General features: G+C 33.9%; 1 long non-coding RNA gene across 4 annotated transcripts in view; it reads right to left on the reverse strand.

Moving 5' to 3' along the window:
* LOC117980066 (uncharacterized) overlaps nt 1–24,868 on the reverse strand; it is a 311,973-nt gene that overhangs the window by 112,245 nt on the left and 174,860 nt on the right. For 3 of the 4 annotated variants that reach the window (XR_010112032.1, XR_010112033.1, XR_004671200.3), the window contains 2 exons: nt 9,798–9,873; nt 5,142–5,216 (listed from right to left, as the gene is read on the reverse strand). This is a non-coding gene — a long non-coding RNA (uncharacterized LOC117980066). Of the gene's footprint in view, nt 1–4,057; nt 4,251–5,141; nt 5,217–9,797; nt 9,874–24,868 lie in introns of all 4 variants that reach the window. The other variant, XR_010112034.1, reaches the window with a different exon arrangement.

Here is a 24,868-nt window from a genome sequence, read left to right on the forward strand (position 1 = left end):
TGAAAAGTTATCAAGAATTAGATTTTGGAAAATATGAAAATTTTTATTATTAAAAGAAATTTACTAGCACATGATTCCCCTACAGAACATATGGAGGTAATGGAACAAGGTGCAGTTTCAAAGCCACTGCTAAACTGAAAATGCCCTAAAAAGTACACATTTGATGCCATAAATATAAAGGTATTTATTCCTAAACTAATTGAAAATCCCTCATGTTTCTGACATTTAGTTTTTTTTATTTGAAGAAACTTTAAAAGCAGGCATATGAAATATGCTTTCAGTTGGAAATGTGGGATCTAAAATGTTGAGGAGCATTAGTACAGACAGAATGATTTCATGGGGGAAAAAAATAAAAAAATAAAAAACAGGAAGAGCCTAGCATGGAAAGCAGGACAGCTCATCTGGATACCAGGTTTGGGGATGAATGTGAGTTTAAGGCTGTTTCTACTAATCACTTCCATCACACAATCATTCAAGCCAGACAACCGGTTTCACTGGCTTTTTGACCTTATTAACATGATGCTTGACAAAATTGATTCAACAATTCAGTTGAAATGGCAGGACCACAAACAGTCTTAGGCTCTGCAAATGCTACCTATAATTTCAAGTCAATCGACAGCATTCACTGTGTGCAGAGCATGTGTATAATGCAATAATTGTTTTAAACTTTTTCTCTTCTCCTAAACCTGCTAATCCTGCTCTCCCCACTTTACTCTCAAGAGATTGCTTTGATTCCTACTTCAGAGAGAAAATATACCAAAAAAAATTATATTATGACATGCCATTCACACAAATCTTAACTGCCAGTTATGGTGTATTTTGATAAATATTCCTGACTTTCAGAGACCTCAATATGTTTATACCCTGATAACCATAGTTTTATTGTTATTGTTGTCATTGCTTTCATTTTAAATGTGGAATGTGAATTTCACTCAGCAGAGCATTCTTTTGAGGAAAAATACTATGACATCTCCAAGATCACTCCACTAGAATATATTTTTCTTTTTCAAATCCTATTCCCTTGTGGACAATATTTATTTTCTTCAATTAAACATTTCTCCAGTACTTTTTAAACCTCTGACATAGGAATTTTATGACTATGGAATGGCTTAACTGGTTTAACTAAAACCAGTTTTATTCTAATTTTCAACCAAAAAATAAGTAGAAAAAGACATAACATAAAAAAGAAGAATCATTTTGTAATTTCCTTATGTTAGTTTTCTTAGCATATACCTTAGCATCTATGTAAGGAACAAGATTACAAATGTAACAAGAGCTCTCAAGTATAAAACTTCTAAAATGCTGACTAGTAGCCCAAAGATTCTTGTTTCAATACAGAGTTAAAATAGGCTACAACTCCTAGTTGCTTTATATTATACATTGTTAACTAATTCCACACTTGTGTGATTTCAGTATAATTTGGATTCATTCAGAGAAGTATTTTTTTCTTATTCTTGGTAGAAAAAATATGCAAGGAGGACTATTTGAATATAATATATTGGATAGTATAATAGGATGGTTACAATCTGTAATCTTAAAAAAATTATAGCTGCACACATAGCTTCTTTGTACTGGGGAATGCCAGCCAATTCTTGGATAAAAGGAACAATGGAGTTCATCAGATCTTCCTAACAACACAAAATGACATGGCCTGTTCTACCAAATACTTTCTACAAAATTCACTTGGCCAATCAAAGATACTTGTTTTGCAATTGAAACCCTCATACCTTAATAAGAATAGCTCATGACTAGCATGAAAAGTAAATACTCATAAAAATGTCCATTGCCTATATATTTGAATAAATCATACTATTCAATTAATGGAGGGAAAATACTTCTGTCAGTTGTGATTCCATCTCTTCTTTGTGTGTATTTCAGAAAGTGAAAAAAAGTGATAACAGTAGAATTATTCACTAAATACCAAATTGAAAAAAAGCACTTCAACAATAAAACAAAACATAAAAACATAAACAAGATAGTAAATTTGTCTTAAATAATGTTGAGTTGTACTCCACTCCTCTCATCTTAAAGGACATTAATGAAGTTTATCTATTAATATGGACAAGGAAACTAATTCCTGTTGCCTTGTTTTCCCTCAAGCACAAGCAGTTATCTTTTTTTCCTGACTACTTAAGGGAGAGGTGGCAGTGATACTAGTAGCCTCCTGTCAGTGACATAGTAACAAGCCTAGAAATAGTACTTGAGCAAATATTTGGCCCTACCTCTGCCCATTAATCTTTGGAAATTAATAAACTTTTCTCTCTCATTTTCTTATTTGTAAATAAAGAATAAAAATGTCCAACTCTCTGATTCAAAACTACAACAAAATATATATGAAAATCTTTATCAAAAAATAAAAAACATCGAAGTCATATAAGATAATCTTAATTTGCTTTTTAATGAAGGTACAAAGAGCTTGATCTCGAAAAATACTTTGATACTGGGTTTAACATGCCTATTTCCAGCTGCTTTATCCGTTCCTGTTCAGTGCTCTTTCAGGGTTATTAACCCAACAATTATACCAACAATGCCACTGCATGTAGAGTTGAGACATTTTCCTCTCATGCATTAATAAATTGTTTTCTTCAGTATGAAGGGAAACAAATATTAGGAAAAACTAGTCAGTATTTCCTAATATTTGTCATTTGTGGGCCATATTAATTTCACTTACACAATATGTATTTTCTTAAAACTTTGGTAAAGGAGAATAAAGACTTTTGCTTAAGGAAGAAAGGCATTCATTTATAATTAAATATAAAATTCTAGCAGTCAGAGACACCCAAGTTAGAATTATGTCTCTGACTCTTATAGACTTTTAGCAATGAGGCAATTACTTAACTCAGTTAATTAAGCTGTAAAATAATAATAATAATAATATCTGTCATGCAAATTTGTGAAGATAATTATAAAATGTATATAAAAGTTTGGGATAAGGACGAACAGGCAGAAAGCATATGAAATATTCTTATGCTTTTTTTTCAAGGCCTTAAAAATGCAAAAAACCTTCTTAGATCATTGGCCATATAAAACAGCTGATGGGCTGGTTTTTGCCTGTAGACTTCAGTTTACTGACCCTGCATAGGTCATTTTTGGTTAGTTGGAACTAAGCCCTAAGTTTTAAAAAGAGTGGCTCTTTGTCTATTAAAAAACATCAAATTTCATTGATGCATTTTTTAATTATTTATTTTTTTCCAAATTAATTTACTTTTTAAAAAAAATGAGTCAGAACTTCACTGTGTCACTCAGGCTGGAGTGCAGTGGTGCGATCTCTGCTCACTGCAACCTTCGCCTCCCAGGTTCAAGCAATTCTTGCGCCTCAGCCTCCCTAGTAGCTGGGATTACAGGTGTGTGCCACCATGCTCAGGTAATTTTTTTGCATATTTAATAGAGATGAGGTTTTGCTATGTTGCCTAGGCTGGTCATGAACTCCTGGCCTCAAGTGATCCACCTGCCTGGGCCTCCCAAAGTGCTAGGATTACAGGTGTGAGACACCATGCCCAGCCTGTATTTTAAAAAATATATGCATATCTCAGGTATATATATTTTTGAGTTATATTATCATTGCTTACTTGGTAGATAAAAGACTAAAAGTCTTTTGCAAAATTTGTATTTTGATAAAATTTTAAAACATCAATGATTCTTTTTCATAAGGGTTAGAGCTCTTTTCAGAATGACGAAGTCAAAAAAATGTGGAAACAATATTTTATTGCCCCCCCCAGGTACATATATTTGGCTTTATTCTGATGATAATAGTGGTGTCTGTTTCAGTATGCAGTCATACATCATTACACATTGAAACAGTGTTAATATATGCCAGAACTGCAGCAGTACCAAAATATTTGTAGACCTTGGGAAACCAGCACAAACTACTGATTTTGCAAGATGCATGAAGAGAAAAACAAACTTCTTGATGACAGTGGTTAGCGAATTGTTTTCAGAAACAAAGAGAAACAGAGTAATGTAATTTTTCAAATACAGAAGTAGAATTCAGTACAAATTAATGACTAGGGGTATGAAGATGCACGGCAGTATTTTTTTTTGCCAGTGGCGTACTTACCTTGACATGCTTAATTTGTTAAGAAGGAAAACCTTCAGAAGGTATTTATAAATTAATGGATCACATCCTTTACTTTCCAACATGGTTTTATGGTTGTTGCCTTTTTAAAAACTTTTATTTGTAGGAGAGGCAAAAAGAAAAACCCAAACTGGAAGAATGTTCTTTGTTCTACGGGAAACAGGGTTAATATCATCTGCAAAGCAAGATAGTGACCATAGTCAGAATTTAGCCCTTTTAGTTGCATCTTTTTTGTTGTTGTTGTTGTTGTTGTTGTTTGTTTAGACCAATTATATGTTCTCACATCTTTGATTGGAAATCAAATTAAATTCATGACTTTTTGAAGCAATTTTCAATTATTGTCACCCAGATATTGTCATACTGAAACCTATAGGTTGTGGCACAGACTGGCTAAATTTCATCTTGATTGTGCCAGAGAATGTGCTATTTTTAATTATTCCTTAGGAAAAGATTATGTCTTTGACAGCTATTGTAACAGAGTACTGGCATAGCTTTTCAACAAGTGAGTATTATTTTTGGCTGCTTCTACCTGACCTAAGAATTTTACACACAAAATAATTAAATAAAGTTTAAACAAATTTATTGCTTAAAGGAGCTCTTTTTCCTAAATGTGAATGACTATCTCCTGATTCTTTTGGAGTATTCTGTTTCTTCCTTCGTATTGGGTAAAAATGGTATATTTTTACACAATTCTTAAATCAACTGTTGTAAAAAATTGATCACTTTCTCATTGGATTTGTAAAATATTACCACCATATGGGAGAAATATATAACTGTATATGATCTTTTTAACACATACCATTCTATTCATTTGACTTTTTTGGTATATGAGATGAGAAGAAAAGAAAAGGAAAAGATCTTCAGTCCTCAATTCTAAAACATAGGTATACACGTATCCACTTTTGATGTGACCAAACTTAGATCTTATGTTGGGGGTAAAATGCTATGTAAAGTAATGTAACAGGATACAAAAGTGTCAGAGAACCTGCAGAACCTCTGAGAAGATGATGTGCACCATTGCTACATGGAGATTAAGAGATCTGTAGCTGGACCCAAGATATTATACCTGTACGCACATCCTGGAACTATCGATTTATGTAATTTTGACTTTGTGGATGCAGGACTGAAGGTCTTCTACAATCTAGGAAGAAAAAGAGAGATTAGCATGAGGTGAAAGGGTGGAGACTGGGAGAAAATGCCAAACACATTAAGAATCTGCACAGCAAAAGAAACTATCATTAGAGTGAACAGGCAACCTACAGAATGGGAGAAAAATTTTTCAGTCTATCCATCTGACAAAGGGCTAATATCAGGCATCTACAAAGAACTTAAACAAATTTACAAGAAAAAAAACAACCCCATCAAAAAGTGGGCCAAGGATATGAACAGACACTTCTCAAAAGAAGACATTTATGCAACCAACAAACATATTTTAAAAAGCTCATCATCACTGGTCATTAGAGAAATGCAAATCAAAACCACAATGAGATACCATTTTATGCCAGTTAGAATGGTGATCATTTAAAAGTCAGGAAACAACAGATGCAGGACAGGATGTAGGGAAATGTACCCTGTTGGTGGGACTGTAAGTTAGTTCAACCATTGTGGAAAACAGTGTGGTGATTCCTCAAGGATCTAGAACTAGAAATACCATTTGACCCAGCAATCCCATTACTGGGTATATACCCAAAGGATTATAAATCATTCTACTATAAAGATACATGCACACGTATGTTTATTGCAGCACTGTTCACAATAGCAAAGATTTGAAACCAACCCAAGTGCCCATCAATGATAGACTGGATAAAGAAAATGTGGCAAATGTACACCATGGAATACTATGCAGTTGTAAAAAAGGATGAGTTCATGTCCTTTGCAGGGACATGGATGAAGCTGGAAACCATCATTCTCAGCAAACTAACACAAGAACAGAAAAGCAAACACCGCACGTTCTCAATCATAAGTGGGAGTTGAACAATGAGAACACATGGACACAGGGAGGGGAACGTCACACACTGTGGCCTGTCGTGGGGTAGGGGGATGGGGGATAGCATTAGGAGAAATACCTAATGTAGAAGACAGGTTGATGGGTGCAGCAAACCACCACGGCACGTGTATGCCTACGTAACAAACCTGCACATTCTGCGCATGTAGCCCAGAACTTAAAGTATATATATAAAAAAAGAATGATAAAAAGAAAGAGCCATTAGTGGGAGTCTACTGTTTCTCAAGGAAAGGGCAGCAGTAGAAGTCAAGGTATGTAGTAGAAGAAATTTTTACATTGTGACTGCCTTCCTCTGGAAAATATGGCTCAATGTCAGGCCCTTTGTCAACTTGAATGCTCTGACTACCTCAGGAAAAACAATATCTTCAAGAAGACAGAATGTAGGAAGTTTTATTCTCTATGGATTAAGGTAAGTAAACAATAGAAGGAAGAAAAAAATAGTATTGCCCCACCACAGGGAAAAACCATTTTTCATTCATTTATTTATTCATTCACTTATTCTTTTTGAAAAAATTTGCCTTCTTGGCCCTGTAAATCTTTACTGAAAACTACTATTTTAGAATAAATGTGGCATTATGACTATAAAAGTACCCATCACTTGGCTTTGCTGAAATATAAAACAAATCATAAGAGAGGAAGGGGATCTAATATACATAAGAATCTGAGTACCTTCAGGAAGGAAAGAAACAAGTCTATACCTGATCATTGGTAGTTAAAGTTAGGAGACATGTATGAATGGGCAAATTGGCTCAGAGCATAATAGTGCAAGAGCAAAAGTACTGATGCTATGTTACCTGAAGGCAGTGGCATCTAGGCTATTGAACTAATATCAAGGAGAAGAGTACCGGTTCTGTGGAAGACAACTATTACCTGCCTTGCAAGAGGCTGATATCAGAAGCTTTTTCAGAAGACTTAGTGGATTGCTAGAGTTCTCAAAATAAAGTCTGAGCATAAGTATATGTCTTTGTCAGTTAATGGTGCTATAACAAATTACCATAGACTGGGTGGCTTAAACAATAAACATTTATTTCTCACAGTTCTGGAACCTAAAAGTCCATGATCAAGGTGTCAGCAGATCAATGTCTGGTAAGAGTCAGCTTCCTGATGAGCAGATGCCTCCCTGACTTAATCTCACTTGTTGGAGAGCAAGAAAAGAGGATGTTTTCCTGTCACTTCCTATAAGGGTGCTAATCACAGTGATGTGAGCTCCACTCTTATGACCTAATTATCTCCCAAAGGCTCCATCTCCTAACATCATCATATTGAAGGTTAGAATTTATTTCAATATATGAATTTGGGATGATATAAACATTCACTTCATAATAGATATAGACTGACAACTGAGGCCAGCTTGAGGAAAGTTAATTGTGCTTGACCTAAGAGGGACTAAGATCCCTTTCCTTTGTAGGATTATGGCAGTTTGTACTAGGTCCTACTCCAAGAAAATATTATGAAGTTGACCATCAGTGTTTGTTCTGTGGAGGACTGGAGTTCAACAAAGCCACTGTGTAACGCCAAAGAGTAAAGGCAAAAAAGAGAAGTTTAGTGGTATTTATTCCTAGATGAACTCTTAATAGTTTAAGTGTGAAAGTCATTCAGACCACCATTATGGATTGCATAAGCTTCTATAGTTTTAGGAAATCTGAAGAGCATACCAAGAGTTAGATACTGGGATTCATCCCAGTTTGAAATGTCAAACATTTATTTTATTTTACTTGAAAACTAAAATAGATATGTGGAACTTGTGCTCAAAATTTTTGTATCCAGTCATATTTTATGTAGTATGGTATATGTTGAATACTTACTAAAGTCCATTAATCCTTATGTGTGATCTATAAGAAGAGAAGCATTTCCTTTTTGGAAAATTTTTAGTTGTGGATCTCATGAAATAAACAATAATTGTAGTATGGGAGTGGATTCTAGGATTTTTTTTTTAATCTTATGAATTCCAAGTTTGGAACTAGAGTAAGGTGAGTGAGATAGCTGCATCAGGTTGGAAAAATCAACGAGGTACAAAACAACTACATAATCAATATAAACATATTTACTGCAATGTTTTAATGTAAAATGTAAAATACAAAATAGAACATCTTAAAATAAAGACAGGATTTGATCCTATAATTGTACAAATCTTCCTCACTTACCTCACTCTAATCCTGGTGTTTGTTCCAATAAAAATTTATTTACAACAAGTTAATCCATGTGCCGTGATTTGCCGAGGATTTTTTTAAAATAGTGCATGAAAATATTATATCCATGATAGATAGATAGATAGATAGATAGATAGATAGATAGATAAACTGTGTTTCAGTGCCCTGTTAAATGTTGCCTCAAAAGAAAATGCCTTACTGGCCTCAGCCTATTCCCTACCTACTCTGGAAAACATCAGATTTGGAAAAGAAAAGAAAACAAAAAGAAATAGGGAAACAAGAGAAAGCCAAATAAGTAAAATCAAAAAGCAGGGAAAAAAGAGAAAGAAGATAAAATGTGGTAAGAATTTAAACATGAACTATTTTTTAATCTAGTAAAATAATGTAAAATAAAATCCTCCAAGGATATGAATGTTTTAAAAGGTAAGAGTAGGTCAAATATATCCTCAACTGAAACTAATGTAATAGGGCATTCTCTTGCATTCCTAGCAGATACCTCTGAGTCCAGGTACTTTTCTGTTGTGAATTCTGAGCACTGAAGATTCTTGAATGCCTGGAAGTTGGGGTTGGGGAGTAAAAGAGAAGTAAACCAACTCCTGCTTTATTTTTTCCTAAAGCGCTTCATGAAAAGTAGCTTTTTCTTCTTCAGAAATAGTAATAACTTGACAATTCAGAGTCTCATGTATCCATCTCCCTCAAACATTCAAAATTTAAAATTCCAAACTGGGTAAAATCCTAGAGAAGGATAATATCTGCACTTTCTCTTAGCACTGCTAAATAGAAAAAACAGGTTGAGATTTTTGAAGTGGAATTGTGGATAACCGCTACTCTTAAGTAATGTGTTCAGTGTTATCTTGTAGTAGGTCAAGACAAAGGGTTCTGTAACAAGAGTACCATCACTTAAATCTCTGCTTTTCCACTTATTAATCTGTGATCCTGAATGTGTCACTTAAACTCCCTTTTCTTCAGTTTACTCTTCTATAAAGTGGGGATAATGATAGTTCTTACTTTATAAAGATATAATTAATGTTAAATGAATTAAAGCACGTGGAGCTTTTGCCTGGTGCATAATTTTATAAATAACATACTTAAAATAAGTTATTACATTCCTATCAAAAGTACCATTAAAATAGGAGATTAAGAAATCAGAATTGCAAAAAAATGCATACCATTTTATACAGCGAGAATATTTTTGCAAACCACCAGTGAAATAGGAATAGTTGATAGGAAAGCCCTGAACAACTTCAGCTAGAGATCTTTAATAAAGATTATTTCTTTGTAACAAGGATTCCATTTTTTAGCTTGTAAACAATTTGGGTTTACTCTTTTTGTCCAAAGAAATGAAGCATAAAACATGAAACCATTAACATGAAAGCAGTGTTGGAAGAAGATAGGAACATGGAAGAATAAGACATAAGAAAGAGAGAGAGAGAGAGAGAATGAGGCAACTAAAGGTAAGCATTATGCAAAGCATTTTTTTCCATTCAACTGACAGTAAGAAAATATTCCACATTGCAACTAAAAATATGCATGCACAAAAATCAACAAAAACTTTATGAAACAATACCTTTATTAGATGGTCTCCTCTGCTCTCCTCCTCTTCCCTTCCATTGTCTTCTATGCTATTCTAACAGATTTTTTATCTAAAGTGAATAAAAAAATGCATGAATAAATTTTGAGCAGTACTAATAGTACCAATGACATTATTTAAAGTGAGCAAACATGACATGATAGATAACAAACATGATGATATAAGACATTGAAGGAAGAAAAGAAGAAAAATAGGAAGAAAGGAAGAAGGGAGAAAGGGGTGGGAAGAGAGGGTAATAAGGAAGGAAGGAAGAAAGGAAGGAAGGAAAGAAAAAAGTAACTAGAATTTGAGCAATATAAGAAGAGAATTCTGAATTAGACCAAAGCAGCAGTATTTCCTAGATCCAAACACAATATAATGTCTTCAGTTCCATAGATAGGTGAAATTTAAAACTAGTAACAAATTTGACCTTTACCTAAGTTATAGTGTTATTTGTAATTATTTTTTAAATTATGTGTAGAGATTATTTCATTACTTATCAAATAGTTAATTCATGTCATAAAACCATGTGTGAAAAATTAGTATCTTTACCCATGACCCCTTGAAAAATCCTTGAATATAAAGGACAAGGAATTGTCAAAGAACTATAGCAGGCAAGATTCTAGTGCCTTGTGTTGAAACACAAAGAGGTGACATTCCTTACACCAGTAGTTCTCAGACTTTACTAAGCACACAAATCATCTGCAGGGCTTGTTCAAACACAGATTACAAGGCCCCATACCTAGAAATTCTGATTTAGTAGGTTTGGGATGGCGTTTGACTGCTTCACATTTCTAACAAGTTTCCAGTGAATCTAATGAGAACCACTGTTTCACACAATGATTTATTCACCCCAGGCTTCAACATAAATGCTCACATTTTCTTTTCACATTATTCCTGAGAGATAGTGATACAGTTTGGTTATTGTCCACACCCAAATCTCACCTTGAATTGTAGTTCCCATAACCCCCACTTGTGGTGGGAGGGACAAAGAGGAACACAATTGAATAATGGGGGCAGTTTCCCCCAAGCTATTGTCATGAGAGTAAGTTCTTATGATATCTGATGGTTATATAAGGGGCTTCCCCCTTTGCTCAGCCTTCATTCTTCTCCTTTCCGTGGCCAAGTGAAGAAGGACATGTTTGCTTCCTCTTCCACCGTGATTGTAAGTTTACTGAGGCCTCCCCAGCCCTGTGAACTGTGAGTCAATTAATCCTCTTTTCTTTACAAATTATCCAGTTTTGGGTACTTCTTCATAGTAGTATGAGAATGACCTAATACAATCAATTGGTACTGAGGTAGTGGAGCACTGCTGTGAAGATACCCAAAAATGGGCCAGGCATGGTGGCTCATGCCTGTAAATCCAGCACTTTGTGAGGCTGAGGCAGGTGGATAACCCGAGGTCAGAAGTTCTAGACCAGCCTGACCAATTTGGTGAAATCCCATCTCTACTAAAAATGCAAAAATTAGCCACATGTTGTGGCATGTGCCTGTAGTCCCAGATACTCAGGAGGCTGAGGCAGAAGAATCGCTTGAACCAAGGAGGTGGAGGTTGCATTAAGCCAAGATCGTGCCAATACACTCCAGCTTGGGTGACAGTGCAAGACTTCATCTCAAAAATAATAATAATATATTTTTTAAAAAACATAATATAGAAGTGACTTTGGAACGGGTAACAGGCAAAGGTTAAAACAGTTTGGCGGGCTCAGAAAAAGATTGGAAAGTGTGGGAAAGTTTGGAACTTTCTGGAGCTTCTTGAATGGCTTTGACCAAAATGTTGATAGTGATATGGACAATGAAGTCCAGGCTGAGGTGGTCTCAGATGGAGATGAGGAACTTTTGGGAAACAGAGTAAAGGTCATTCTTGCTATACAAAGAGACTGGCAGCATTTTGCCCTTACCCCAGAGATGTGTACAACATTGATCTTGAGAGAGATAATTTAGGGTATCTGGCAGAAGAAACTCCTAAGTGGCAAAGATTTCGAGAGGAAGCAGAGCATGAAAGTTTGGAAAATTGGCAGGCTGATGATACAATAGAAAAGAAAAACCATTTTCTAGGGAGAAATGCAAGCCCACTGTAGAAATTTGCATAAGTAATGAGGAACTGAATATTAATCACCAAGAGAATGGGGAAAATGTCTCCAGGGCATGTCTCTTCAGAGTAGTACCTCCCATGATAAGTCAGGAGGCCTAGAAGGGAAAAATGGTTTTGTGAGCCAGGCCTAAGGCCCCCTGCTCTATGAAGCATCAAGATATGGTGCCTTGCATCCTAGCTGCTTCAGCTCCAGCTGTGGCTAAAAGGGGCCAACATACAGCTTAGGCTGTTGCTTTAAAGGATGCAATCCCTAAGCCTTGGTGGCTTACATGTGGTATTGGGTCTGTGGGTGCACAGAAGTTAAGAATTGAGGTTTGGGAATCCACCTAGTTTTCAGATGATGTATGGAAATGCCTGGATGTCCAGGCAGAAGTTTGCTGCAGGGGCAGAGCCCTCATGGAAAATGTCTGCTAGGGCAGTGTGGTAGGGAATTATGGGGTTGAAGCCCCAGTATAGAGTTCCCACTGGGGAACTGCCTAGTGGAGCTGTGAAAAGAAGGCCACCATACTCCAGACCCCAAAATGGTAAATCCACCTACAGCTTGCACTGTGCACCTGGAAAAGCCACAGACACTCACCACCACCCCATGAAAGCAGCCAGGAGTGGAGCTGTACCCTGCAAAGCCATAGGGATGGAGCTGCCCAAGGCTGTGGGAGCCCACCTCTTGCATCAGCATAACTTGGATGTGTCACATGGAGACAAAGAAGATTATTTTGGAGCTTTAAGATGTAATTACCTCATGTTGGATTTTAGACTTGGGTTGGGCCTGTAGCCCCTTCATTTTGGCCAATTTTTCCCATTTGGAATGGGTGTATTTACCTAATGCCTGTACTTCCATTGTAACTAGGAAGTAACTAACTTGCTTTTGATTTTAGAGGCTCATAGGTGGAAGGGATTGCCTTGCCTCAGATGAGAATTTGGACTTAGACTTTGGGTTAATGCTGGAATGGGCTTTGACTTTGGGGGAATGTTGGAAAGACATGATTGTGTTTTGCAATGTGAGGACATAAGACCTTGGAAGGGTTAGGGGCAGAATGATATGGTTTGGCAGTGTCCCCACACAATTCTCATCTTGAATTGTATTTCCCATAATCCCCATGTGTAGCGGGAGGAACCCAGTGGGAGGTAATTGAATCATGTGGGCTGTTTCCCCCATGCTACTTTTGATATATTGAGTATGTTCTCAAGAGATCTGATGGTTGTATAAGGAGCTTCCCCCTTCACTCAGCTTTCATTCTTCACCTTCCTGCCACCATGTGAAGAAAGAGGTGTTTGCTTCTCCTTCTGCCATGATGGTAAGTTTCCTGAGGCCTCCCTAGTTCTGCAGAACTGTGAGCCAATTAAATATCTTTCCTTTACAAATTACCCAATCTTGGGTATTTCTTCATAGCAGTGTGAAAACAGACTAATACTGTTAGCACTATTATTATTTACAGATTAAAACAGAGAGACAAAGGGCTGTGACTTAAACAAACAACACAGCTAATGAATGAAAAAATCTTAATTAAAATCCTGATTTTCTGAAACCAAACTGTATGGTCTTTCTACTAGTTTAAACTGCATAGAAGGCAAAGTGATTATCAGTTTAGGACATTGAAAAGGATAGAGAGAAAATCCCATGTGGTGAATTAGCTAAGGAATCAAAAACAAATTAATTATAGCCTGATAAACATCAGCAAGAGAACAATTGAACAGAATTGAATATGTAATGATCACTTTTGCACTGTTTTTCAACTTCTTTCAGCAAAAATGTAATATCAACATGGGCTATTGTTGTTTCCAAAAGATCTATGCCTTTCTTTTTGATCAGAAAGAAAATCTCAAGTTACTAGCAGAAATTTTCTATCTACCTATCATACTTATCTATCAATCTATCACTAATCACTAAATAAAAATGAACTATCTTTTTTTTGGTATTTGAATCAGAAATTATTACTATCATAGTTATACAAAAATATTATTTTAATATTGATATATTGAAACACAGTCATAATATACATTTAAATATAAAGGTGGCATTCTAGATGGCAAATTTTAATATCTATTTCTCAATATAATCAAAAAATAATGAATTCATTTGTGTTGGCATGTATGGTTTCATAAAATACTATAAAGTTTGTTCTGGTTCTGACTTATAGCCAAATTCAGATTCAGAGTCTTCATCAATCTGCCAAAACAATTTGTAAAGACTGGAATTATACATATTTCTGATTATGTTACTATATTGAGTTTACTTTTAATCAATTTAAATGAAGAATTTATGGCCAAAGGTATTTTCTGACTTGTCCTGCCATTTAATGAGTAGATATAGCCAATCTCCTATGAAAACCTGCAAAATCAAAACAGCAGGCATCTGTTCTTGTGGAATAGACTAAAATTTCAGTATAACAGCATTTTGAACACAATTCAGCATTAGGCAAATGGACTTTGGACCCTCTCCAAGGGATTTGATTACCACAAACACCAGAAGTTCCCTTCATTGCACTGTACTGCCCATCAGGATTCTGAGAACAGCATTATATTAAAGCTCTCTTGTTCTTATAAGTGAATAATTTTATAGCAGCTACAGAAATATATTTTGCAGTTCCATTCCAGTGGGGAAGGAGGGAGAGTTGACTCTGGTAGTTATAGCTATAAACTGAAAGATGTAAGAATATATTTTCTCAAACTATGGGATAGTTCCTCGGATCAATGTTCTTAACTATATCCGAAAAGAAAATTAAGACCTAGGTTTTCAAGTTAACAACCATTGCTTTATATTTCCTTTTTGGTGGCTCAACTTGGAAGCCAAATAGTTTTAAAAACCTATAGTCAGGCTATTACAAAGTCTGAATCAGTCTAAAGTAATTAATTCATAAAATCTTGCTATTGCTTATAAATACTGCTTATTGAAAGAAATTGTGCATGCTATAAAAAGAGAACAAGTAAATATTAATTTGGAAATGTTAAAGAAAGTAGTCAGAAGACATTTTGGTACTCACCCACACATCTTTAAACATAGCAATAGTTATATGAATTATCTCTTAGTTTGTATATACAGGCTCAGTTTGAGGAAAAATGAAAATATGTGGACCAGTTCTAGCAATGTTGAGTGTCAAATTTTTTTGTACAAATGACAATTTTTCATGTAGATTCAGAAACAAAATATTCTGTTTATATTTAAAGAATTTGCCCAAATGCATTTAAATGTCTTTCTTATAGCAAAAGCTAATAAACCAACAAAAAATTGACCTCATTATCCCCAAACTATCACCACTGAAATGTTTCTTAAAGCGCTAAGGTTTTCAGAAGTACAATAGGACAAATAAGCTTGGTTGTTTATCTCTCTCAAAATACATTTACAGTAAAAAAAATTATTAGTTAAATTAATTAATGATTCTACTGCACTGTATAATTCAAAAAAAATTGCCAATTTTTTCATCTGCTTTCATGTCCTTGCCTATAAACTCTTGTATTTTCTATATTTCTGTACCATAATTTTTGTGGGATGTTGAGAGAAAAAGTGGTTAATGTCTGTGCATAAGCCACCTGCTTTTTAATCCCTATTTTGTTATTTTAAAATATTTAACTGACCACCTCTTAGATGGGCAAAACTCCTTTGCTTCTTAGAAAATTTTTTCTTTCATGTTCATGCCTGTTTTCTCAATTTCATCCCACATTAATACTATTTCTGAATCAGAGCAAAAAAAAAATACAGAAATAAATGTTCTTTGGGTTTTTATTTTTCCCTAATCAATGCTTATTACAAATTTTATAAAGGAGTAACTGGTATACAGATTTTCTCCCAGTGTAAACAACTAGAAATTTGGACTAAAGGTCTGAAACAATGTTTTCACTCATTGGAATGATATGAATTACAGCATTATGCTTCCTGAGAGACAGATCCACACTGAATTGCTCTGTCTTTTTGTCTGAAGGTAAGTTCTGGATTACAGAGCGAGAAGAGAAGCAAAGCAAGCAATACAGTCTTGTCTTGAAGAGACAGACTGTAGTTTGGGAAGACTGGGAATGCTGCAATTTGCGGGGTAAAGCAACAGTAAGGAGGGAACTCAAAAATACATATAGTGGTTCCCGTTTTTCTTGACTGAATATTAATCTGCATGTGCACAGGGTGAAACTCCACAAAGTCAAGCAATATCAACTGCAAACAAATTGTAAGAATATTAATTCCCAGGCCACACACAAGGATGGAAGACATTCAGTGTCCAGAGAGAGTAAAAAAATCTTGTTGAATACTTGAGATAATTAATAGAAGCCTCAGACATTTCACAACTGGCTAACAGAGCTATATTGGCCCTTGAGTAAATTCCACTTCAGATCCAAAAAATAAAAATAAACAATAAAAAAAACCACAAAAGCCTCCTTTTAAAACTTACCTACCTCCCAAAGCAAACTTCAATAGTCTTTAAAAGAAGTCAACAAAATCTAAACACTGGACAAAAAATCATGTACAATATCTGGGATCTAGTAAAATAATCACTAGCCAGGTTAAAAAAACAGACCTGTGAGCCACATGAGAAAAATCATTAAAAATAAAGTAAAATAAGGAAATTAAAAAAGGGATAAATTTACCATACAAGAACTTAAATAGAACTATTAGAAATGTTTAAATATTTGTTTCATATAACTGTGTGTACACACACATAAGTATATATAAGTTTACTTATATACTTATTTATTTTAGTGATTGACGTATGCAATAGTGGGAGCTGTCTAAGCAGTCTCTGTCTGACTGTTGTCTTCAGGTCTGATGCTGTATGTAGTCCACAGAGCAGGAAGTCAAGAAATGAATGAGATGGACTAAAACTGTCATCAATTCTTAGTGACTCTGACCTTAAGTGGTAAATGTCCTGAAAAAGCTGGGACCCTTTACCACAGATCTAACCATACACAATTCTGGCCCAGGAGTCAAAGAAGCTTTAGGAGAATGACAGAGAAGGTGGGGCAGTTGCAACCCTGACCACTTCTCTCCACAAAGGAGGTGAAGCAGTGGATAAGCAATGATGCGTACGAGCTGCAAAAAGACTGCCACTTCACTTCTACCTTTCAATTCCCCACAGGAAACTTTCCTGTTGCCTATTCTAACTGGAAAATACAGGAAAGGAATTCTGAGAAATGTAGTTTAGCTCAGCGGCACAGGCACATCACTAAGCCACTGCAATATTCGAACTATTATAGAAGAACACAATGCAAAAGATACATAAAAATATTTGAATAAGAAACAAATGGAACTTCTAGAGATAAAATTTATAATATCAAAATTAAAATATCCACCGGGTAACTTCAGCAGCTGATTAGACACAGTAGGTCAAATCACCAATAAATTCAAATAAAAAGCAATAGAGAATACTTATATTAGCCAGCTTAGGCTGCCGTAACAAAACAGCACAGGCTGGGTGGCTTGAATAAGAGAAATGTATTTCCCCACAGTTTTAGAGGTTGGAAGTTCAAGATTAGAGAGCCAGCCTGGCCAGTTTCTGGTGAGGGCCCTCTCCCTGGCTTGCAGCAGCTGTCTGCTCGTTGTGTCCTCCTATGGCCTTTCTTTCCTGCATGCGTGTGTGGAGAGATGGAGCTCTCTGGTGTCGTTTCCCAGAAAGACACTGACATTATTGTATCCAGCCCCCACCCTCATGACCTCCTTTTCAACCCTATCTCCAAATACAGTCACATTGGAAGTTAGGGCTTGAACAAGTGAATTTTGAGGAGATAAAATTCAGTCCCTAGCAATATCTAAACTGAAGCACAAAGATATATTTTTTTAAATAGACAAATAAATTAATCCAAGCCTCAGTGGCCTGTAGCAAGTATTCTAATTTATATGTAATTCGTATTCCAGAAGAAGAGGAGAGCAAAGTAGAAAGTCAAAAAGTATTTGAAAAACGGTGCCCAAACTATACCAAATTTAGTGAACGCTATATCCCCTGTGTTGAGAATCTCAGAAAGTCTCTAGCAGAATAAACATAAATAGAGTTATACTAAGAAAAATCTAAATCAAACTGTTGATATACAATGCTAAAAAAGAAAAATGTTAAAGCAGCCACACTAAACATTTGAAAACAAAAATAAGAATGGTTATAGACATTTCATTAGAAATGAAGAAAACAAGGAGTGAAACAAACTAATTAAGTTGCTGACAAAAATTACCAAACCTTAATTTATATATAGGAAAATATCTTTCCAAACTAAAAGTGAAATATTTCTCAAGCGAACAAGACCTAAGGGAATTCAGAGCCAGCAGACATACACTAGAAGGAATATTAACGAAAGTTCTTCCCTGGCTGAAGAAAACATACCAGGTGGAAACACAGAACTACAGTAGACCACGAAGAATGCTATTTCTGAGTGTGTGGTAAATAAATAATAAAGACTTTTTCCCTATCTTTTAGTTCATTAAAAGATGACTATTAAAACCAAAACATAGTAACTGTATTGTAGGCCTCTCAAGACATGTATTAAATGTATGGTAAAAATAACACAACGAACAAGGGCAGAAATGGAAGTTGTAAAATTCATGTTATACGTATTAAACATATATGTTATACATATTATTGTATTATACATAAAGCAGTGAACTATAAATATTGGACAAATATGATAAGATAAAGCATTTTAAAATTATATAACAGTGACCCTAAAAATAAAACAAAAGAAACGGCTAAGTCGATACTAGATACATAATTGAGTAGAAAAATAATTACTTTAAAAGAAAAAAAGGACAAAGAAAAAGGAAGACAAATAGAATGCAAATACAATTGTATGCATAGCCCAAATATATTGAAAATTACACAAAATATAAGTGATATGCACATTCCAGTTGTAGGTCTATATAAGAAAGTAAGAGCCAATTATATGCTGTCTACATGAAAATTACTTTAAATATTGAGGTATAGTCATGTTAAAAGAAAGGATGGGTATGGTCAATATACCATGCAAAGTCTAATTAACAAGAATGTAAGTGGGAATACCAATATCAGGTAATGAGAAACTTAAAAATAATAACATGGATAAAGAAGGACAAGTAATTATAAGAAAGTTAATTTATCAAGAGACATAAACACATCCTAAATGAGTATGTACTAACAACAATACTTTTAAAAGTAAAAATATTGTTAGAATCAGAAAGAAAAGAGGACACATTTTAGAATTACAGTTGGAAATTTTGTCTGTCTTTTCTCAATTATTGATAGACTATGTAGATCCAAAATCAATAAATACATAGAAAATTTGAGTGATAACACCAATTATGTTGACTTAATTTGTATTATACGCTATGCTGCAACAGTAGACTATGCATAATTTTTAAGTTTGTAAAATATTTAAAAATATATGCCATATGCTGGGTCATAAAACAAATAGCATAAAATAGCAATTATCTGACTATAATGGGATTAAATTAGTAATCAAAAATAGACAGATAACTAGGTTACCCCTAAATATTTAAAATTAAAAAATACACTGGTTGATAACTTGAAGTCCAAGAAAAACATCAAAGGGAAATGTAAAAATATGAAATAATACATAATGAAACATCTTAAAAACTGTTCTGTGGCTAACCCAATACTGAGTTGGACGTTTACAGCTTTCAATGTTTATGGTAAAGAGAAGAAAGGTCTTAATTATTTGGTCTAAGCTTCCATTTTAAGAATCTAGAAAAACAAGTAGTAATTAAGCCCAAAGTGAGTAAAAGTAAGATAATAATAAAAAAAGAGCAGACATTGATGTCAGAAAAGTGACAATAATGGGGAAAAATTTGATAAAACCAAAAGCAAATTCTTTGAACACATCAGCCAAATTGTTCATTATCTAGCTATTGCAATAAAAGAAAAAAGAGTAAGAACACAAATTACCAACACCATTAATTAAAATGCTGATTTTTCTAGATTTTAATTGTATTAGTAGTAGAAAACCTTCCAACAAAGAAAAATCTAGACCCAGAGGCATTACTGGTTATTCATTTCAAATATTTAAACAATAAATAATATAATCCCATACAAAATATTTCAGAAAATTGAAAATAATCTCCAAAATTAATTTTTAAAAAGAGAATACAAGAAAAAATATTTTATGTGTATATTTAGTTTCTATTGCTGTGTGGGAAATCATCACAAGCTTAGCAGCTTAAAAGAACACCAATTATTATATCAAAGTGTCTATGGGTCAGATGTCTGTACACAACTTAGTTGAGTCCTCTGCTCAGTATCTCATAAAGCTTCAATCAAGGTTTCAGTTGTGTATTCTGGAGCTCAGGGTTCTCTTTCAAATTCATGTTGTTATGGCAGATTTCAGTTTCTTACAGTCTGGGACTGAGGCCGTCAGATCCTACAGGTCACTCTTGCTTGCCTGACATGTGGCCCTGTCTGTAGGCAGTTAATGTCATAGCACCTTGCCTTTGCAAGGTCCATTGGAAAGCTTCTACCATTTATAAGTAAGAGGGACTAATACATTATAACCCAATCATGGTTGTGATATCCCATCATCTATGCCATATTCCATTAATTAGAGGCAAGCCACAAGTCCTGCCTATGCTCAAAAAAAAAAAAAAAAAAGATTGTATTGGTTATAACATTAAGGTGTGGAGATCATCCTGGAAATCTTGGATTTCTGCCACATGAAATCTTATATAAAACATCTACTAAAATCCAAGAGTAAGCAAAATACATAGTTGAAAAACTGAATTCTTTTCCTCTCTATTGGGGAAGGCAAGAATATTGGGAAAATATTAGGGAAAATAATGGATTAAAATGAAGTTGCTGGGGTAGAGAAGTGATTCAAGAAAAATAAATAAAATATACAAACTAGAAATGATTGAGTAAAATTTACATGCACAAATATCTTAATAATCTATTTTTTAAAATCCTTAAAATTACAAAAATATCCTAGAAATAGCCAGTGAGTTTGGAAAGATTATTGGATACCAGATTGATATGCAAAAGCAATTGAATTTCTATATATTAGCAAAAAAAAAGAGTGGGTAAATAAAATTTAAAAGTAATATCGTCATTAAACATGGAATAATTTGTAGTAATTTTAACAAAATAAGTATAACACCTGTAAAATTAACAGTACCAAACATAGTTGAGAGAAATTAAAAACACCTAAATAAATGGAGAAATATATAAATATATCATGTCAATACATTGCATGAGACTATATTGTTCAGATGTCAATTTTCCCAAAATTGATCTATAGACTGAATGCAGTCTTCATAAAAATTACTATTTTCTCCCTAGAAACTGAAATACTATTATTTACATATGAGAACTCTAATTAACGCATCACGATGCTTATGATGTTTCTAGTCTTCTGAGATTCTAACCACATCTGTCATTTGTGTAGTAATTCATAAACGATTGAAAAAATTTTCAAAAATGTTCTCCAAATTTGCTGCGCCATTAAGTGTAGACCTTGTCGTGATACTGGAGGGACCATGTCTACTTTTGCTCCATGTTGCATCCATAGTATCTCGCTCCATAGCCAAAAATAGTTGTTAAAAATAAAGTGAATAATTATTTAATTGCTTAATTAATTGTCTATATGTGATGTAGCTATCCATGCAACTAGAATAGGAATAAAGTATCAATATTCTTTCTATCTACACATGTCTATGTTTTTTAGTTTCAGTAAAATGTAAAAACAGCCTTTCATCTCATTAGAAGAGATGATGATTATATAAATTTCATTTTCAATTTCTAAATAAACAAATGCTGACAACATATTCAAACATTGCCACTGATTTCATTTTAAAATTCCCTTTACCTGTGGACATAAAAATTATGTATTCTCAATCCCAGAGAGAGTGATTTATAGTCAATTCTGTATACTGATCTTTGTTGATGATTTAAAAATTCATAATTCATATGTATGTATCAGAATTTAGCAAGGTATATGCTTTTAGAATCCTTTGTGATCACATCTAGCAATGAAATGAGTGTCTTTTTTCCAATTGCCAAGAATTCAGCAGAAAAACAGGATGAATATGGTTTATGAGGCCATTAATAAACATTTCAAGATATTTCCAAATGCTAGAGATAGCCCTGGGCCTTTTATAAGTTGCCCCATAGAGCATAGTTTGAAGCATCTTTAGGATATTGTAACATGGCCATTTAACTTAGTAATTTACCAACAAAAGGCAATAAAATTTAAACTTATTTCTGTGATAAAAATAAATATGTATATAGATATGAAAATAAAGATGTAACTGCTTTTCTAAGTCTTGTTTATTAGATACACTCATTGATTTCTAAAAATCTCCTAGTTTAAAATTAGGATAATGCAAATAGGTAGTGTTCCATGTATACAATTGGGCACATTTAAAAAATTAGTTTGAGTTTCCTTTGATAAATCCGAATCTTTATTTCACTGGCAGAGCTGTTCTCAATTGTTCTTTGCTGACACTAAACTTTTCTACCTTTATTTTGTATTAGAGAAATCCAGTTCAGACGGGTAGTTGCAAATATCCCAATAACATCAGTAAGTCATGTAAAGTTTTTGTTTTTTTTTAAGCGAATCACACTATATTAATCCTCCACTTAAAACTTTTTGGTAGCTTTTCCTTGTCCTATGGATAAAATCCAAATTATTTAGGATAGCACATAAGGCTCAACATTTCTGAATCTTGTCTGTCCCTTATCCTTTCCCCTTCCTTACCCTCCAGCCACTTGGTGGCAGCAACAACAACTACATTAACGACTTCATGGTTGTCACAAGTCAACATCTCTCTTGTAATTGTTTGATAAAGTTCACAAAGCCCCTTTGCACACGTTGCCCTATTCTGATCTTGACAATAGCCTTATGAGGTCAGTACTATTTTCCTTATTAAATCCACATCAGAGTTGAGATCTCAGGGTAGTAAGAGAGGCAAAATCAAACATGACAAAGAAAAACTAACACCCAAGCACTCTGATTCTAAATCCAGCCATTGTTTCAGTTAACCAACAGAAAATGTGTTCATTGCTGTTCATTTCCTGTGTTTGTTAAACATCTAAAGCAGGAACATATAGATGGTGGAACCTTATTTTAGGTTTTAAATAAAATATAATAAGTATTTCATAAACTCAAAAATCACACAATTCCCTATACTCTATTAAATCTAACATATATTGTTTCTCTAAAATGTGCCTGAACTTTCTCTCCTTTTACTGCCAATATTCCTTTCACTTAATCATTGCTGATAGCTTATTCAATATAATTTTGACAAAAATGATTTTCAAATAAAATGTACTAAAATAATAATTTACCATACCATCTAAAAAACTCAGACATGTCCATTGGTCATTTGAACCGACTGCTACCATTTAGATACAGGGAAAAAGTTAAGTATAAAGCTCTTCCTCAGTTCATATTTCTGCACATACCAAATAAAATGGAAGATAGATTATATTAATGTCTATTACATATACCCTAATTAATTTTATCTTTATACATATGGTTAAAATTGTTCCCTTTATAAAATATAAAGAGAAAGATATGGTACTTCAGTTTAGGTAATTAGTGATTTGAAGGAAAGACAAAGTTAATTAGAGTATTGAATCAATGTTACAGGTACAAATTTATTATACCAAAAATATTCAAAATATGGACGCAAGAAATAGAGACTTTTAAAAATGCAATGTATAATAATTACTATACTTAATCAAATCTAAGCTGCCCCCAATTAAGAGATGACTCACTCTCATGGGTACCACCACAAAATAATTCTAATATTGCCAACTAAGCAATAACACAATGTCTTAGTGATGCTTTCACAAGATCCCTCACTCCAGCATATTGTTGCTTTGAAATTTCTTTCTAAAGTTTCCAGGGAGTTTTTCTATCTTTCTGCCTCCAGTTTCATTGCCTCACTGTTCTAGCCAATCCACTTACAGTTATCTCAGTAACAAAACATACCAGAGCTTCAGCTACTTCTCAGCACCTTTCTTTGTAAGTCTTGTGAAACACATTGCTGTTTTGCAAGTAAATATGGAATTGTAGCTCTTCTTCCTTGTCAGGTATTTTCTTTACTGATATATCAAATTACATTCTGTTACTTTATTTCTGTGCCTCTACATATATTCAATAATCATGTATTTGACTGAGAAGTCATAGCATCATTTTCTATGAAACTGTGAACAGCAATGAAATTCAAAAATAAGTGATAAAAACTGGACATAAATTAATTACAGTAAAACAGTATGAAAATATTAGGACTAATTTTCATATATGTATAGTCAATTTCAAGTTTTTCACAACGGCTACTTGAAAAACAGTAATTGCTATATTTTATCAATTGTACTTGTCTCAAATTTAGAAAATTAAGAACTGTTAAAATGGTTTTTTAAAAAAGAGGGAACGTGAGAGAAGAAAGAGGAAAGAAAGAAAGGGAAGAAGGAAGGAAGAGAAGGAAGGAAGGAAGGAAGAAAGAAAGAAAGAAAGAAAGAAAAAGAAAGAAAGACAGAAAGAAAGAAAGAAAGAAAGAAAAAAGAGAGAGAAGGAAGGAAGGGAAAGAGAAAGAAAGAAAGAGAAGGACGGAAGGGAAAGAAAAAGAAGAAAGAAAGAAAGAAAGAAAGAAAGAAGGAAAGAAAGAAAAAGAGAAAGAGAGAGAAAGAAAAGAAACAAAGAAATTTTTTAAACTGTTACAAACATCAACTTTTTTTAAAAGAAATGGCTTCCTTTCATCCTTAACTCTGCTTCATGAGTCACACCTACAACTTTCCAAGAATAGCTGGCCTGAGCTCTCTTCTTAATTAAGTGTTCAATGACACAAAGTGACTCAAACTTAACATTTAATATCTCTGTCAAAAAGGTTCTATTTTATTGCTTATTGTTAAATATGTTAAATATATTCCATTGCCAAAAAAACTCTCTCTCTTAAAATATGAGAAAAGATTTCCTTCCTAAATGCTTTCAGACAGTATGACAAAGCACAATAAACACTTTAAAGAACACACTATTTAATATCAGAATACATCTCTTTTATTATTTTCTTTATTTTTAG

The sequence above is a fragment of the Pan paniscus genome, chromosome 3 (genome assembly GCF_029289425.2).
Source record: "Pan paniscus chromosome 3, NHGRI_mPanPan1-v2.0_pri, whole genome shotgun sequence".
Taxonomy (NCBI): Eukaryota; Metazoa; Chordata; class Mammalia; order Primates; family Hominidae; genus Pan; species Pan paniscus.